The sequence below is a fragment of the Theobroma cacao genome, chromosome 5, assembly GCF_053813885.1.
Source record: "Theobroma cacao isolate CCN51 chromosome 5, ASM5381388v1, whole genome shotgun sequence".
NCBI lineage: Eukaryota > Viridiplantae > Streptophyta > Magnoliopsida > Malvales > Malvaceae > Theobroma > Theobroma cacao.
In genome coordinates, this window is record NC_142643.1 from 39,189,399 (window position 1) to 39,208,785 (window position 19,387).

Here is a 19,387-nt window from a genome sequence, read left to right on the forward strand (position 1 = left end):
TTTGTCTTTTTTTTTTTTTTTTTGTATTTCATACTGCATTCTCTACATCTAAGTCCATGCGGTTAAGATTATTAGATTTTAATGTGAAGATTTTATATTTCAATTTTTGAAAAAGAAAAATGGAATTTTTACTACATGGGAGGATTACCATCTATTTAATTCCAATCTTTTCTAATATTCGATCACAAAACAAATGAAATTTGTTACCAGAAGAAGACTAATTGTGATCTGTAATTATATAATCGTTAATTGAAATTGTGTAATAAATTCAAACATCAAATATGAATTACTGAATAGTATGGATGTTATTCAAATATCGAAAGTGATTCTTTTACTTTAATAATATTTTTTTATTTGATTGAATTTTATATAATTTTTTATTAACGAAATAATATGATTCTAAATAAGATGTTTTTCTTTGGTACTTGATCTAGCTAGTAGTGGTGGGTGGTGGTTATTTTGTTATTTGATCAACAATTAGTGTTGATTTCTTTTCTTAATAATTATGCAAATTTTGAGAATTAGATAAAGCATTTGCATACTTGGAGAAATATGAGTGCTAGAAGGTTATACTGGAAATATATAGATCTTTAAGATTTATAATATTCTTAAAGATATTAATAATCTAATATTTTGAAGTTGTTCAAATAGGGGAAATATAAGTTGTAGAAGAATTTGCAGGAAGCATTTGCTTAATTTTAATTTTTGTATGCCACTAGTATAATATGTAATTAATTTAGAGTAATGTCATAGATTTAATGCCCGTGAATGTGTAACTGAAAACTAGACTTCCATGTCTCTCTAACAAATTTTACTGGATTAAATCATGACCTTCTAGCCCTATATATTTCAATTGTCATGATTACTAATCTTTTAAATTTTTTGTCATGACTTACATATTGAATTTTTTTTAACAAGGTAAATTACTTTATTAATTTAGGGGTTTGTTGAGTGCTAATGTAGCAGGGGTTGGAAACTATTTAAAGGGGTCTTCATTGAAGTGTGATCAGTCTACTTGCTAGCCATTGAGGCTGGGAAAGTCTTCTGCCTAACCAAAGGTTAAAAACTATAACCACCATATGGCAACATGTCATTAATGATTAATCCATTTATCAGTAACAACATAAAAATGCTATCAATTGGTTTTTTCTTTTGACTTTACCATCTCCATTGTAAATTAATGTGAGCTAATCGCCATTAATAGATCAAAACGATGGATATATTTGTCAATGACTCGGTTTTCATGAACAATAAGCAAGCCCAATAAATATATTAAAAAAACAAAATAAAATAAAATAACCACCAAATCATGCTTCTAATAAATTAAACAAGCAACTCACAAATGTAATTCTAAATAAATTAAAAGTTGCTCCAAAGAAACAATTTAGTTCCAAACAAGTTTTGAAGTTTCTAACTTCTTATAAAATTTGTTTTAGATATTCGACTATTGGATAAGTTCCAATAGTCAAGAGAATAGTGACCATAATTGCTAGAAATTAAGTTTTGCGAGCCATGGTCTTGGATCCACCATCATCCTTCTTATCACTATCTTTGTTTTCTGCTGCCATGAAGATCAAGAAAAATGCAATCCACATTTATATTATCACACTGCATCAATTTCAATGGCAAATAACAATTATGAGACCAAAAGCTAGAATGTTAAGCAAATGAAACGTACCACTTTCACGTCTTGCGAGGAACATTCTTAAATGGGGGTCGACCGGTAATCCCATAGCTTCATATGATGGATCATACACTTTGTTCGGGATAGCTTTGGATCTATGAATAGAATGTTCACCAATTTTTTTTTATAAAGAAGATACTATGAAAGAAAAAGCATCCAAACATTATTCAAAATTATGTTATGTTAATTTAAATACAGGTGTTTAACATGTATTGTTCGTATATCTATGTGTATATATGTGTACTAACATATTTATATGTACATATATACATATGCAGACAAACAAACACACACACACATATCATTAGATAATTAATCTGCATGAATTCCAGATACCAAGTTCAGGATAAGAATATTTATGATAAAATAACTAGTTTATAGATAACATAATACCTTGAACCCGAAGCAGTAGGAACACTTTTGTTTTGGCCTTCATTGTTAGGAGTGTTTTGACCTTCATTATCAAGACTCTTTTGACCTTGATTGCCAAGAGTGTTTAGACCTTGATTTCTAGGACTCTTTGAGCCTTGATTGTCAAAAGTGTTTGACTCTTGATTCCCAAGACTCTTTGGACCTTGACTACCATGAGTGTTTTGGCTTTGATTGGCAGAACTATTTTCGTCTTGATTGCCTTGTCCGGGTAACATCCAATTGATGAAAGGAATCTTTGGGGGTGGTGGAGTGCTATCCTGCCTAGTCATTTTCCTCTACAGCAATATTAAACAATTTGAATTTTATTCAAGTGGAGGTTAAAGATGATGTGCAAATAACTACCCAAAAGAACCGTCAGATAGCAAGAATCAAGAGTAATATTAGGTAAGAGATTTGGTATTCAGAAAGAACAAAATAAAATCAAAGAAACAAATTAAATACCTTATTAGGGTTGGTAGGAACAATGCCATCAAATTGAATAGGACTTGATATTCCTTTAGTGCTAGACCCAACTTCCTATTAAAAAATTTACATAAATATAAAGTTTTAAAAAATATATGGACAGTAAAAGATATTTCTTGAATCACCATGTGAGTGTGAGCATTTTCTTTTAAGAAGTGCTAATCGCTAAAAATACATATTGTGTCATACATACTCGTTGAATTGGTAATTTTGCTGATTGAAGTTGAGAAGTGTCATTTAATGGCATAAGTTGATTCAAAAATGTCTGGAATCCAAGTCCTTGAGACCTTTAACAAGAAAAGAAAATTAATATATTTAAATTATCTAAAATATAAGTGTTTGACATGTATTATATGTATATCTATGTATTTATTAATATACATACATATATATATATATATATATATATATACAAAAACATTACACGTATTAGATAATTAATCTGCATGAATTCTAAATATCAAGTTCAGAATAAAAATATTATGATAAAATGACTGGTTTGTAGAAAACAAATACCTTGAACCAAAAGTAGTTGGATCACTATGGTTTCGGCATTGATTGCTAGGAGTGTTTCGGCTTTGATTCTCAAGATTCTTTCCGCCGTCAAGAGTGTTTGAGCCTTGATTGCCAAAACTGTGTGGGCCCTGATTGCCAGAAGTGACTCGACGTTGATTCCCAGGAGTTTTTGGACCTTGATTGTCAGGATTGTTTTGACTTTGATTGCCTTGTCCTAGTAACATCAAATTGATGAGAGGAAGCCTTGTAGGTGATGGAGTGCTATCTTGCCAAGTCATTTTCCTCTGCATCAAATATTAAATAATTTGGATGCTATTGAAGAGGAGGTTAAAGATGATGTGCAATTAACTACCCAAAAGAATTGTCAGATAACTAGAATAAAGAGTAATACCGGATAAAAGTTTTGGTATTTCAGAAAGAACAAAATAAAATCAAAGAACCAAATTAAATACCTTATCAGGATTACTAGGAACAATGCCATCAAATTGAATAGGACTTGATTTTCCTTTAGTGCTAGACCCAACTCCCTGTTGAAAATAAATCATAAATATAAAGTTTTTAAAAAATATATGGGCAGTGATAGATATTTCTTGAATCGCCTAGATGCTAATATTTTTCTTTTAAGAAAAACAAAGAACCGAAGAAATGCTAATCACCAAATATGCATATTTTGTCATACATACATGACGGATTGGCAACTTTGCTTGTTGAAGTTGTCGAGGAATGTCATCATACAAATGAGAGTTATTTGATACCATAACTTGATTCAACAATGCTTGGAATTCGAATCCTTGTGACCTTTAAAAGGAAAAGAAAATTACTATATTTAAATTAAAATTACCTCAAACTTAAAAATCTAATGAAAAATATATACAGTAAAGTTAAGACATAACAATCCAAATGGGAATGGAATATGAATAATGTTGATTGTGATTGAAATTTTTATTTGTAATTACAATCTCATTAGAAAATAAAAAACAATCCTACAGAGAATGGATAATTTTGAGAAAGTTTTGAAGATAATATATATATGGAGAGAAAATAAGAGATGGTGGTTCTAACAAAGAACAAAACAAGAAAGTTGGAGGATCCAACTCCAAGATATAATTTAGAATTTTTAAAAAAAAATACATAAAAGAGTACTCAATTGCACGCACATTATACATTAACAGTTAAATGTGCTATTACTTGAAAAAGATATCCATTATTCAGCTTCGTATATAAAAATAAAATATGATTCATTCATAAAAGTTTATAAAATTAAACAAAAAAAGGCAAAGATTTTAATACCCCAATGCAGTAGCAGGTTCAGGTTTAGTTATCTGAAAAGAGGGCTGCCAATTAATCCTGTTTGTGTTGGCCAAAGAGGATCCACTCTTCCAATTTCCTTGTTGTGTCTATGCAAATGAATAATAGAAAGGAAGGAAAGTGTTAGTGTCATTTATAATTATTTCCTATACCTATTTCTAAAACTTCAAAATCCACATATAGATTATCATTTCCTATACTTATTTCCTCCTGTTGTGCCCCTACTTTTCGAAAAAAGATAATAAAAGAAAAGAATTTTTTTTAATATTGCAATAATAAAAATTTGAACATATCACAAACGTATTTAAAAATATTGTCACATATGCATTAAGTTATAATTAAAAAGATTAGTAAATTAACGAAATTAGGAAATATGCACGTGTCAATGACATAAATAAACATAAAATCCAAGTTATAAGTATTGTAATACCTTAATTGAGTTGTAAATAGAAGGCAAAGTTCCTGCTTGTTGCAAAGGAGGAGAAGTGAGTAGTGAATGGATTCTAGGGCTTGTTGCAGGACTTGTTCCAAAAATCTCTTCGTTTCTGGCATTATATCACAAAGTTTAGGTTACTTAAAAAGTGGGGGAAATAAAAAGGTTTTTAATTATCCAAGATAAAGAGTATGCACCTTTCAGCCATATATATAGATGCTGGGAATTGATTAAGATGTTGGTTACCGTCTGGTTGATTTCCTCCAGATTTGTTGCTTTCGTCTGCTCCTGCTTTTTCAGCTTTTCCTTCCATATCCTCCTGATATTATGTATTCATCCATAACTTATACAAATACACAATAAAGTATGAATGTTGGTAAAACATTTCTTGAACGTAAATTTAAGGGTACTAAGTTTCATTATATTCGTAAATTAATCTTTATGGATTTAAATATTGTTAAATTAGATATAAATCTTATCAACCTTTAAATTTCAGTTGGTTATGGGCTTATGAAGGCATTACCTGCGAATCAGCCTTTAGTTTTACTGCCTCTTCAGCAGATGCTGCCGCTGCAATATTATCTTCGGTTGACATAATGAAATATGAAATAGACTTAAAGTTCCTATAATCATCAGAGGTAGTTCAAATGAACAAGTAATTATATTGATTTTAATAATATGCTTCATTTACAATAAATTAACAACTCACGAAATCAGTTTAAATCTGAAAATCATCTATTAAAAAATAAGTATGTCGATATTGGGAAATACAATATAAAAATCTAGATGTTAATTTCAATAAAAGCTACCTATATACCTCAAGATTTGGTAGTGGACTCTATGATTGTCACAGAGTAGAAGCAAAATAATTAAGTTGGGGAATTGTAATTAAGCAAAATACATATAAAGATATGTAGGAAATGTGTGATTGTGTGTTTTGCAATTGTAATTGAAAGAATCTTACCACCTTTCTTGTATGCTTAGGCAACTTCACGAATTGAGTTAATACACCTGTATGATGTACACCAAAGGGAAATGAAAAGAATATATAACAATGAAAAAGACTAAGAAATCAATCATGAAATACATAATAAAAGTTAGACTTTATCTCCTATAAAGATAATGACCTCTTGTTCTTAGAAAGGAGGTTAAGGCATGAAATGGGAGAACGCTACAAAAACAATATCTAAATCATGAAATTTATTCTATAAACTGGCAACAGAATTTTGCTTCTTTAGTCTCACCATGTCTACGATTGACATATATATAAGATAATTAAAGCTAACTTTGTGCTCTAATAAATCTACCTGTGTATTTTTACACCATTAATTGTATTAAGTAAACACTGAGCAATCATAGTAAAGTGGTTGCATTAGTATGAAAACTGTAGAGTTACAAGTGAAAGAGATTTTTCTTATCTATACTATGTTATGACAATAATAAATCTATACATAATTACAGATTTCTCATTCATTCTGTATGTAAACTAACATTAAAGCAATCATAAATCTAAACGCAACTATAAAAAAAAAAAATATATATTTTGTAAAATCATTCTTCATACTAACCTTTTCACAGAGAAAGTAGAAGCTACCACCTTTTAATCTATAAAAGATTGATGGGGTTGTTTCTTTTTAATCTATATAAATATAGTAAGATCGCTCAATTATGGTAAAAACCTAATCATGATTTTACAATAACTTTAAATAGCCAAATGAATGCTAGATAGATTTTCTTTCCTTTTATTATATTCAAACTGATCCACACATAGCTCTAAATTTTGGAAAGTTTTACAAAATATCCTAAAATGATGAATATGAATTTGAACAAGCCAATAATTTGAAATGGTTGGTAGCAAGATAGCAAATTACAGGTAGCAACAGATTAATAATTATAATGTTTATTTTTAATGTTTTAGTGGTCCAATAAATGCCAATTTGTAAAATTTAAGCACAATTTTATCTAAAAAAAATGTATTTCATATCCTTCTCATAATTTCTTTAACAAATATATATATATATATATATATATATATATATATATATATTATTACTTATTACTAAGAACTTTTCATAACTTTCTTTCTGTTAAGTAAAAAATATGTCATTAAACCATTAATGACAAATCGTTTTTTTTTTTATAAAAAATCAGCAACAACGTAATAATGTCATCATTTTTTTTCTTTTGAATTCACTATTGATGTATTTTCAAAATAAAAGGTTATGTTACATAGTGTGATATAGTGTGACTATTGGATTGCAGGTGGTTTTTTCATGTAAACAGTTATATTTCTTAGTAAAATGACATGTTGGAAAAACACCTATAAATCCAAAAGTTATGAAACAACTGGAAAAACATTACAACTAAAAAATTTGGATATGAAAAGTTATCTTTTTATATTATAACTCAAAGAATATATTTTATGGAATGAATAGTTATCCTTTCATACAGTAATTATTGAAACAATATTTTTATCCAAAGATTATGTCTTGCAAAATATAGAGGTCTTTTTAAGACAAAGAAATGCCTCGATGAAAGGGTTATATCCTTGAGAAAAGACACTTGCAAGCTTATATAAAGGACTTGCTGCCAACCATTTTGACATGCCAAAAATAAAGAAAATAAGAGCAGAAAAATCAAGATTAGAGAAGTGTTATGTTCTAAAAATTAACATAAACACTCGAACTCCAATCATCTACAAAAGGAATCCAATTTCCTTATAATCTCCTTGCTATAAAAAGTAGACTCTTAGAGTATCAAATACAACTTTGCAAACTCTTGGGTGTATCTAACAATCTACTCTCGTAAAGTGTAAGATGAAGTTAGACATTGGCTTTGTTGTATCTTTAAGGCTACTCGCTTAGTTTCCCTTTGCACATTGAGTTGTAAGGGTGAAATAAGTCTCAAAGATAACATCTATTGAAAGGCTCGCATTGAAGTCAATTTTGTCGATTTCTTGAATTTCATCTAAACGCTATATGCACCAACAATTTTAAGCCTTGTGTTTTGTGGTGTTGGAATTCAATGGCTCCCCTAAAAGAGATATAACAATGTCAAGCTAGACTGTTTTAAAGGAAGAAACTTTATTCGTTGACAAAAATTAGACCAGTTTGATGGTAGCAAGGAAAGTGACAAAATGGTTACTCATCGGATTATAAGATAAGTTTTCTTTCCTTATTTGATTTGTATGATATTGTATTTGATATGCATAGAAAACGTATATTGGTTGGAAAGAAAGATTTTGCTATATTCATATATGATCTTGATATGGATGAGATTATTGTTGTGTCTTCTATAATTGACATACTTCTCCCATCATGGAGAAACACTAAGAAAATTCTAAAGTATAAGAAAGAGAACATGTCTCTCAAGAATGTTGGATATCATCTTCAAAAAAAGAAGATTGTTGCAACCAAGATGAAGTCACAAACAGGATGAGAAGGATAAGGATTTTAAAGTAAACCATCTTGAGTCGATGAAGGTCCATATGATGGAAGACACAATGTATGAGTATGTGGCATTCTTATTATACATTAAGGTATAATGATATCAATATATAAATACCATCAAAGTCTAAGTGATAAGTGGGCATCTAGCAATCCTATTATACATGAGGTATAATGGTGTCAATATGTAAATTTAATATCTTGGTATATGGTGGATTTTTATTTTATCATCGAAGGCATAATAGTGCAAAATAGATATTCAATATCTTTGACATGGTATTTCTATTGTGTAATAAAGGTACAATGGTGCTTGCATAAACATATATCTTGATGTATTAATTTGACATTCCAATTGTATATCAAGGTACAATGGTGTCAATTGAGAAAGAAGAAGATGCGTGTAAGCTTGTAAAGTCTTCGTATGAATTAGAACAAGCATCTAAAAACAATAACATCAAAGTTTGATGAGGTTGTGCTAGCTAATGGCTACAAGATTAATCAATTTGACAAATGTATCTATAGTAAGTTCCCTAATAGTGAAGGTGTTATCATTTGTCTATATGTGGATGATATGTTAATCTTTGGTACCAATTTGAAATAAGTGGAAGACACAAAAAGTTATTATCAAAGAATTTTGACATAAGAGATATGGGTGTGGCAAATGTTATTCTTAGTATAAGAATAATGAGAGACAATAATGGCCTAACATTGTCTCAATTTTATTACATTCAAAAGATTGTAATGAAGTATAATAAGTCAGATTATACGCCAATGTTTACGCTTTATGATTCTAATTTAAGGTTAGTACCTAACAAAGAAAAGCCAATAACACAAAATGAATATGGAAAGGTTGATTGGATGTCTAATGTATGCAATACTGTGTACAAAGCTGCATATTGCATTTGCAATTAGAATGCTAAGTTGCTTACAAGTAATCCAAGTAAAGAACATTAATATGTTGTTCATAAAATTTTAAGATACTTAAAGAGTACAATGAATTATGATATTTGTTATTCAAGTTTTCTCTTGATTTTATAAGGGTATACAGATGCTAGTTGGAACTCAAATAGAATGGATCATACTTTTATGATTGGTTGGATTTTTACAATTGATGAGGGTAGCATCTCTTGGGGTTCGAGGAAACAATCTTGTTAAGCGGACTTCATCATGACAGTTGAAGTCATAGCTTTAGCATTTGCCATCCAATAAACGGAATGATTGAGAGATTTATTTTATGAAAATTCATTGTAGCCTAAACCAATGGCACTAATGTTAATACATTGTGACAATGAACCAATGGTGTCAAAGGCATATAATCAAGCTTACAATGAAAAGAGTTAATATAATGAACTTCGATATAGCATTGTAAGACAAAGAATTAGTAATGGTATAGTCACTATAAGTTATGTGAAGTTTTGTGAAAATTTAGTAGATTCGTTTACCAAATGTCCAAAAAAAGATTTGGTAATAAAAACTTCAAAAGGGATGAGTCTCAAGCCTATTAACTAAATCTCTGACGATGGGAGCTCACCTCGATGCTTGTGGTCGACCTAGAAGTCTTGGGTATTAACCATTCTACCACTTGGATGATTGCAAGCACTAATTTATATTTTTCATTCCAAGGTGTATAGTGCTTGGTTCCTATAATGTGTAAGGTAAAGTTGAACAAAAGTTCTTAATGGACTCATAACACATATGTTGAAGTATTATAATTACATGGTACTTCCAATAGAGCCTACCTATGTGAGTGGAAGTGTGACTACTTTTAGGAGCTAAAGGTTTGATTTTGACAGTACTCATGAATGGATGCAAAACACAAGGCCATAAAAACATGTTGGCAAAACTAAATACAAAGTGAGCAAGGAAGCTTGCTTGTATTTAATGGCCCAACTAGTCAAATGAAGAATTGATGGTTTAATACTTGGTCGACCACTCAATTTAAACTAGAACCAATCATATTTATGCATAAGATTAGCAAACCTGTTGGTATTTGAAAATTTTGAAACAGTGGTGGATTGTTGGTGTATTTTTAAAATAAAAAGTTATGTCACATAGTGTGATTATTAGATTGTAGGTAAGATTTTCATGTGATTAGTTATGTCCCTTAGTAAAGTAACATGTTGAAAAAACATTTTTAAATCCAAAGGTTATAAGACAATTGGAAAAACACTACAACTCAAAAGTTTGGATATGAAAAGTTATCTTTTCATATTGTAACTCGAAGCTTATGTCTTATAGGATGAATGGTTGTCCTTTCATAAAGTGATTATTGAAATAATACATTTATCCAAAGATCGTGTCTTGCAAAATACAAAGGTATCTTTAAAACAAAGAGATGCCTTAATGAAAAGGTTGTATCCTTGAGAAAGGACACTTGCAAGCTTATATAAAATACTTGTTACCAACCATTTTGGCACATTAAAAGCAAATAAGACAACAACAGAAAAACTATGATCAAGAGAAGTGTTATGTTCTAAATATTAACATAAATACTCGAGTTCCTATCATCTATCAACGGAATCCAAATTCCTTATAATCTCCTTGTTGTAGAAAGTAGAATCTAAAGTTTAACAACTTTGCAAATCCTTAAGTGTATTTAGTGGTCTACTCTCGTAAATTGCAAGACGAAATTAAATGTTGGCTTTATTATATTTCTAGGGTTATTTGCATAATTCCTCTTTACATACCAAGTGATGAGGGCGAAATAAATTTCAAAAATAGCATCTATTAAAAGGCTCGTCTTAACGTCAATTTTATCAATTTTTTGAATTCCATCAAAACCTCATATACACCAACATTTACCATCTCTATTATAAATTAATTGGAGCTGATTGCATTAATAAATCAAAATGATGGAAATTTTTGTCAAGACTCGTTTATCACGAGCTATAAGCAAGCCCAATAAATAAATAAAAAAACAAAAATAACCACCAAAATAAACATAAAAGTTTTACCATACTTCAAACAAATTAAACAAACAACTCACGAATGTAGTTCTAAACAAATTCAAAGTTGCTCCAAAGAAACAATATAGTTCCAAACAAGTTTTGAAGTTTCAACCTTCATATAAGATTTGTTTTAGATATTTGATAATATCTGAAAGTCGAGAGAATTGTGACCATAATAGCTAGAAATTAAGTTTTGGGTGCCATGGTCTTCGATCCACCATCATCCTTCTTATCACTATCTTTGTTTTCTGCTGCCATGAAGATCAAGGAAAAATGCAATCCACATTTATATTATGCACTGCATTAATTTCAATAGCAAACAACAAATATGAGACCAAAAACTACAATGTTAAGCAAATGAAACGTACCATTTTCATTTCTTAAAAGGAAACATCTTAAATGGGGATCGATGGGTAATCCCATAGCTTCATATGATGGATCATACACTGAGTTCAGGATAGCTTTGGATCTATGAATAAAATGTTCATCAATTTTTCTTTTTTAAAGTGATACCATGAAAGAAAAAGTATTTAAATATAACTTAGAATCATGTTATGCTAATTCAAATTTAAGTATTTTTGACATGTAATATTTGTGTATCTAGTTGTATGTATTTGTGTGTTAACATATTTATATATATTTATATATATAGACAAACAAACACAAACACAAACACATTCACATATAATTATATATAACATCGGACACATTAGACAATTAATCTGCATGAATTCTAGATACCAAGTTCATGATAAGAATGTTATGATAAAATGACTAGTTTATAGGTAACATAATACCTTGAACCAGAAGTAGTAGGAACACTTTTGTTTGGGCCTACATTGCCAGGAGTGTTTCGATCTTGATTTCCAGGACTCTTTTGGTCTTGATTGCCGAGAGTGTTTAGGCCTTGATTTTCAGGAGTCTTTGGGTCTTGATTGAAGGGAATGTTTTGGCCTTGATTCTCAAAACTCTTTGGGCTTTGACTGCCAGGACTCTTTGGGCTTTGAGTCTCAGGACTCTTAGGGCTTGGATTATCAAGTGTGTGTGGGTCTTGATTACCAGGACTGTTTTGGTCTTGATTGCCAAGACTGCTTTTGCCTTGATTGCCTTGCCTTGGTAACATCCAATTGATGAAACGAAGCTTTGGGGGTGGTGGAGTGCTATCTCGCCAAGTCATTTTCCTCTACAACAATATTGAACAATTTGGATGCTATTTAAGTAGGGGTTAAAGATGATGTGCAAATAACTAGCCAAAAGAACTGTCCGATAACTAGAATCAATAGTAATTTCTAAAAGAAATAAAAATTAAAAACAAGAGTAATTCTGGGTAAGAGATTTGGTATTCAGAAAGAACAAAATAAAATCAAAGAAACAAATTGGATACCTTGTTAGGGTTGTTAGGAACAATACCATCAAATTGAATAGGACTTGATACTCCTTCAGTGTTGGACCTAACTCCCTATTAAAAAATTTAAATAAATATTAAACTTTTTTAAAAAAATTTATGATCAGTAATAAATATTTTTTGAATCACCATGCTAGTATTTTACTTATAAAAAAAAAGAAAGAAGAAAAAGAAATGCTATTTAAATAATACTATGCATATTTTGTTATACATACACGTCGGATTGGCAACTTTGCTCGTTGAAATTGATGAGGAGTGTCATCATTCAAATGAGAATAATTTGATGTCATAACTTGATTCAAAGATGCTTGGAATCCATATCCTTGAGACCTTTAAAAGGAGAAGAAAATTACTATATTTAAATTTAAATTATCTCAAACACAAGTGTTTAATATGTATTGTCTCTGTATTTATATGTATATATGTGTATTATCATACTTAGATACATATATAAATACATAAATAAATATATATATATATATATATATATATATATATAAATATATATATATATATATATATATATATATATATATATATATATATATATAAATGTAACATTGGACATCATTAAATAATTAATCAGCATAAATTCTATATACCAAGTACAAGATAAGAATGTAATGATAAAATGACTAGTTTATAGATAACATAATACCTTGAACCAGAAGCAAGAGGAACACTATTGTTTTGGCCTTGGTTGCCAAGAGTGTTCAGATCTTGATTGCCAAAAGTGGTTAAGCCTCGATTCTCAGGACTTTTTAAGCCTTCATTGCCAGGAGTGTTTGGGTCTTGATTGGTCAGACTGTTTCGACCTTGATTGCCTTGTCCTAGCGTCATCAAATTGATGAAAGGAAGCTTTGGGGGTGGTGGAGTGCTATCTTGCCAAGTCGCTTTCCTCTATATAACATATTAAAAAATTTAGATGCTATTCAAGTGGAGGATAAAGATGATGTGCAAATAACTACCCAAAAGAACAACTAGATAACTAGATACAAGAGTAATACTGGGTAAAATGTTTTGGTATCACAGAAAGAATGAAATAAAATCAAAGAAACAAATTAAATACCTTATCAGGGTTAGTAGGAACAATGCTATCAAATTGAATAGGAACTGATTCTCCTTTAGTGCAAGACCCAACTCCCTATTAAAAAATTTTCATAAATATAAAGTTTTAAAAATATATAATATGGACGGTAATAGACATTTCTTGGATCACCATGCTAGTATTTTTCTTTTAAGAAAAACAAACGAAGAAAAAGAAATATTAATTACTAAAGATGCATATTCTGTCGTATATACGTACTTGGTGGATTGGCATCTTTGCTGGTTGAGGTTGAGAAGGAGTGTCACCATACAAATGAGAGTTTTTTGATGCTATAACTTGATTCAATAATGCTTGGAATCCGAATCTTTGTGACCTTTAATAGGAAAAGAAAATTACTATATTTAAATTTAAATTATCTCAAACTTAAAAATCTAATGAAAAATATATATACAGTAAAGTTATAACATAACAATCATAATGAGAATGGAAAATGAGTAATTTGAATTGTATTTGAAATTTCTATTTGTAATTATAAACTCATTAGAAAATAGATGAGAATGGATAATTTTGAGAAACTTTCGATGATTATATATATATATATATGGAGAGAAAGTAAGAGAGTGGTATACATTAGCAGTTACATGTGCTATTACTTGAAAAATATATAAATTATTCAGTGCGGTAGATAAAAGTAAATTATAATTCACTCATAAAAGTTTATAAAATTAAAAAAAAAAAAAAGGTAAAGATTTTAATACCCCAATTCAGTAGCTACATGAGGAGAGGGCTCCCAATTAATCCAGTCGGTGTAAGCCAAAGAAGATCCACTGATCCAGTTTTCTTGTTGTGTCTATACAAAGGAATAATGGAAAGGAAGGAAAGTGTTGGTATCATATATAATTATTTCCTGTACCTTTTCTAAAACTTCAAAAAATCCATATATAGATTGTCATTTGCAAATGTTTGGAGAAGGATGGAAAATAAACCTCTTGTGGAAGAAGGTAATCATTAGAAGCTTCAAGAGAGTTGTTCAAATTTCCAATTGAGTGACCACTACTTAATGTACTACCTTGATTTGGTGTTTCCGTTGATGGAGGCCTAATTAATTAACAAGAAAGAAACAAAGAAATATTTTGATTCATGCATCATATATATCAAGGAAAAGAGAAATAAGAATTATTGTTGAAAGTGTAGGAGAAGTGAGTGTTGCTGTATATATGCCTAATTATTTAATTAGGATACTTAAGCAAATATGGCATACAGAAACATATGTTCAGCATGAAAAACACTTTCTGTTGAAGTATGATCATTGACATTAATGTCTTGCTCATGACTGAGTGATTGAGAGCTTTCACGACGGGGCGGCTTCTTTGCCTGTCACAACATTAAGTATACTTTAGTTGTTAGATATAAAAAGGAAAGAAGTTTTTCTATGCATACACATGCATGGATCCCATTTTTATATGCATTCATCCATAACTTATACAAATATACAATAAAGTATGAATGTTGGTAAAACATTTCTTGAACGTAAATTTAAGGATTACCTTAAATTAATCTTTTATGGATTTAAATATTATTAAATTAGATATAGATCTTATCAACCTTTAAATTCAGTTGGTTATGGGCTTATGAAATTAGGCACTACCTGCGAATCAGCATCTTCGGTTAATGCCTCCTCAACTAATGCTGATGCTGCAGTATCATCTTCGGTTGACATAATGAAATATGAAATAGACTTAAAGTTCCTATAATCATCAAAGGTAATTAAAATGGACAAGTAATTATTAGAAAAAAAATTTGCCAGTAACATAATTATTAGAAATATTTTCAATATACAAATAAAGATATGTATGAAATGTGTGATTGTGAGTTTTGTAATTGTAATTGAAAAAATCTTACCACTTTTCTTGTATGCTTAGGCGACTTCACGAATTGGGTTAATCCACCTTCAATCCTGTATGAAGAATACGAAAGGGAAATGAAAAGAATATATATGTGCTGTAGAAATTTATAACAACGAAAGAAAACTAAGAAAATAATCATGAAATACATAATAAAAGTTGGACTTTACCTCCTGTAAAGATTTTGGCCTCTTGTTCTTAGAAAGCTACAAAAACTATATCTAAATCATGAAAGAAAATTATTCTACAAACCGGCAACAGAATTTTGCTTCTGTAGTCTCACCATGTCTGCGATTGACATATATAAAATAATTATGGCTAACTTTATCCTCCAATAAATCTACCTTTGTATTGAGCAATCAAAGTGTATGAAAAGTGTAAAATTACCAGTGAAAGAGATTTTTCTTGAGTATCTAAACTATGTTATGACAATATAATAAGCTATACATAATCATAGATTTTCCATTCATTATGCATGTAAACTAACATTACAATAAATCTAAACATAGTTGTCAAATATAAAACTTTTTTTTTTTTGCAAAATCACTTTTCTTACTAACCTTTCAAGAGACAAAGATGACCTTTTAAGAGACAAAGACGACGATACCACCCTTTAATCTAAAAAAGATTGATGGGGTTGTTTCTTTTTAATCTATATAAATATATTAAGAATGACTCAATTATGGTAAAAACCTAATCATGATTTTGACATAACCTTAAATAGCCGAATGCATGCTGGATGGATTTTTTTTCCTTTTATTAAATTTAAACTGATCCACACACGGCTCTCAATTTTGGAAGGTTTTACAAAACATTCTGGATTGATGAATATCAATTTGAACAAGCCAATAATTTGAAATGGTTGGTAACAAGATAGCAAATTAAAAGTAGCAACAGATCAATTATTATAATGTTTATTTTTAATGTCTTTAGTGGTCCAATAAATACCAACTTGTAAAATTTAGGCACAATTTTATCCAATAAAATTAAGTTCAGCTTATTTTTTTTTATTTTTATATCTAAATTCTTCTCACAATTTGTAAAAAAATATATTATTAAATATATCTAAAACCTTTCCATAACTTTCTTTCTCTTCAACCAAAAATACTTTTTCTCTACTTTAAATGTTCAATATAAAACCAATGCATGTTGTGGAATGGCTTAATGCTTTCCAGAAATTAGCGTGTAGGTCTTCTGTTTAGGTCAAATAATTAATAACTATGAATTGTAATGGAAAAATGAAAAGAAAAAAGAAATTCTAATAGAATTAAAAAAGTATGAACACATGACTCGTGAATAAATAAAGAATAAAATAAAAGTTAGAGAAATTATTCGAAAATGAAGAAGAAAATATACAAAATTTGATAATAAAGGTAGGAAAAGCTCATTAAGAAAATGTTGACAATACATGACATTGAAATTAATCTATACTGTTAGCTTTAACAATTGACCTTAATCTTTGAAATTACTTAAACAAATGATCAAAATTACAAAAATATGTTCTTCAAGTGTATTTTAAGTCCCCATGAAATTTGTAGTATGGACAAGTTTAAATGTCAAAATGATTCAAAAACAAGACTTTCAAGATATGAGTATCGATGCATTTAAGATAGCAATCATTATATTTGAAAGTATCGATACCTAGCATGAAAGTATCCATACCTTTTAAACAGAAACTATTTTTTTTTGAATAAAACAGAGACCATTCTATTTAAAAAGTATCAATACCTAGCGAGAAAGTATCAATACATTTTTTATAGAAATCATTTTGTCTTAAAAGTATCGATACCTAGCAAACAAGTATCGATACCTCATTCATATTTTGCATCATGTATTGATACTAACCCTTATGTCTCGATAACTTGCTATATGAGGAGTCAAAGATTAGAAGTCAACTTCAAAAGTGTTGATATCTAGAAGAAAAGTATCGATATATTTCAAACAGAAAGCATTCTAACTTGAAAGTATCGATACCCTAGTGGGAAGTCTTGATACCCAAAAAGCTCAAGAGGCAAAGTATTGAAACTCGAGCAAAACTTATCGAGATACCTCAAGATAGAAAGCGCAAGAAAGACACAAATAACGGCTATATTTCATACAAATTAATTCAAACGGACCCTAAGGACTTCCATACTATAAATACAAGTTTTCAACTACGTTTGACATAATGAGAAGGCACTGAAAAACATTCCTTCGAGCAGAGAACCAGAATCATCCTCAAAATCATCAAATTCTCTCTTTCACTTTTATATCTTTTCATTGTATCAATCATTGAGCTTTGACTTTCTTCATTCCTTTGTGATATACTTTGTAAACCTTTTGTGCTCACTAAAACTATTAGCCTTCTAAAGGCATTAAAGCTTTCATATTTTCACTATTGTATTGAATTAAAAAGTTCTACCTTAACCTCCAAAAAGTATTGTTGTTTGGTTATACCTTAACTATAGAAAAGGTAGAGGAGTTGAGTCTTAGCCTTTGAAAAGACTAGTGTAAAGGTTGCACCTGATCTTTAAAAGACACAATGGATTCTAAATTTTTTAGCAAACTAAGAAAAAGAACGTAAGCAAAGAGGTCGAAACTCTATAAAATAATCGTCTCATGCTTTTCTTCCTTCTAACTATACTTGTTATTTTCAAATTTTAATTTCTTTAAAAGATTTTCTTTACTTGTGATAGTTCTCAATCAAAACGATTTTTCAAAAAGTAAAGCTTCTTAAGTTTTAAACTTAGAAAATTTTTTAAATATTCAATTTACCCCCTGTTGAATATCTTTATATTGAGCTTACAAATCTAATAATTGGTATCAGAGCTTTAGTCTCAAGCTTATAGATTTAATCACCTTGGGAAAGATCCTATAAAGCTAAAAATCATGGCTTTGCAACCTACGACAACTCCACTAGGTGAAGGTCCATCTTTGGTAAGACTTCCTCTCTTTTCTAGTGAAAACTATATTTGTTGGAAGAAAATGATAGAAATGTTCATTCAAGCACATGACATTGATGTATGGAATATTGTCTTAGAAGGTCTCCATATGCCAACTAAGAGTGTCAAAGGAAGGCTAGTAGTCAAGTCTATGAGGGAATGGAATGAGAGAGACAAAAAGTTAGTATAACTTAATGCCAAAGCCATCAGCACCCTTTATTATGCTTTAGGTGCTGACGAATTCAATAGGATATTAATGTGTGAGAATGCAACGGAAGTTTGGGATACCTTAGAAACCCTTCATGAGGGAACTAACCAAGTTGAAGAGTCCAAAATAAGCTTACTTACCCTTGTTTAGGATGAAAGATGGAGAATCGATAAACTAAATTTACAATAGGTTTACAAACACTGTTGTAAGATTGAAAGCATTAAGGAAACATTTCCCAAATGCTCAATTAATGAAGAAGCTACTCTATAATCTGTCTAAGTCTTGGGGTATCGGTAAAGTTTTAAGGGACTTCAATGGTAGGGTCTGTAGAATGAGAAAAATTATGAGCCAATTACGTGCTGCCACATGAACTTGATGATGTCATGACCAAGTAATTAATTATAAAATAACTAATTAATTAATTTATTGGTTGGATTGTTTTAAAGACACATAGTTGAACCAATTCACTTATGTGTCATATATTTATCCCTTGAGATAATTTGAAGATAATATTTAAATTGGACCAATCAAAACTTAGTTGTTGGGCATCCAATTTGTCTCTAAATAAATCAATGTAATTTAGAGAAAATATTCATACTTTTGATCAATCAAAATTTAATTATTGGTCATTAATTTATGTCTAATAATTATATTAATTTAGAGATAAAAATC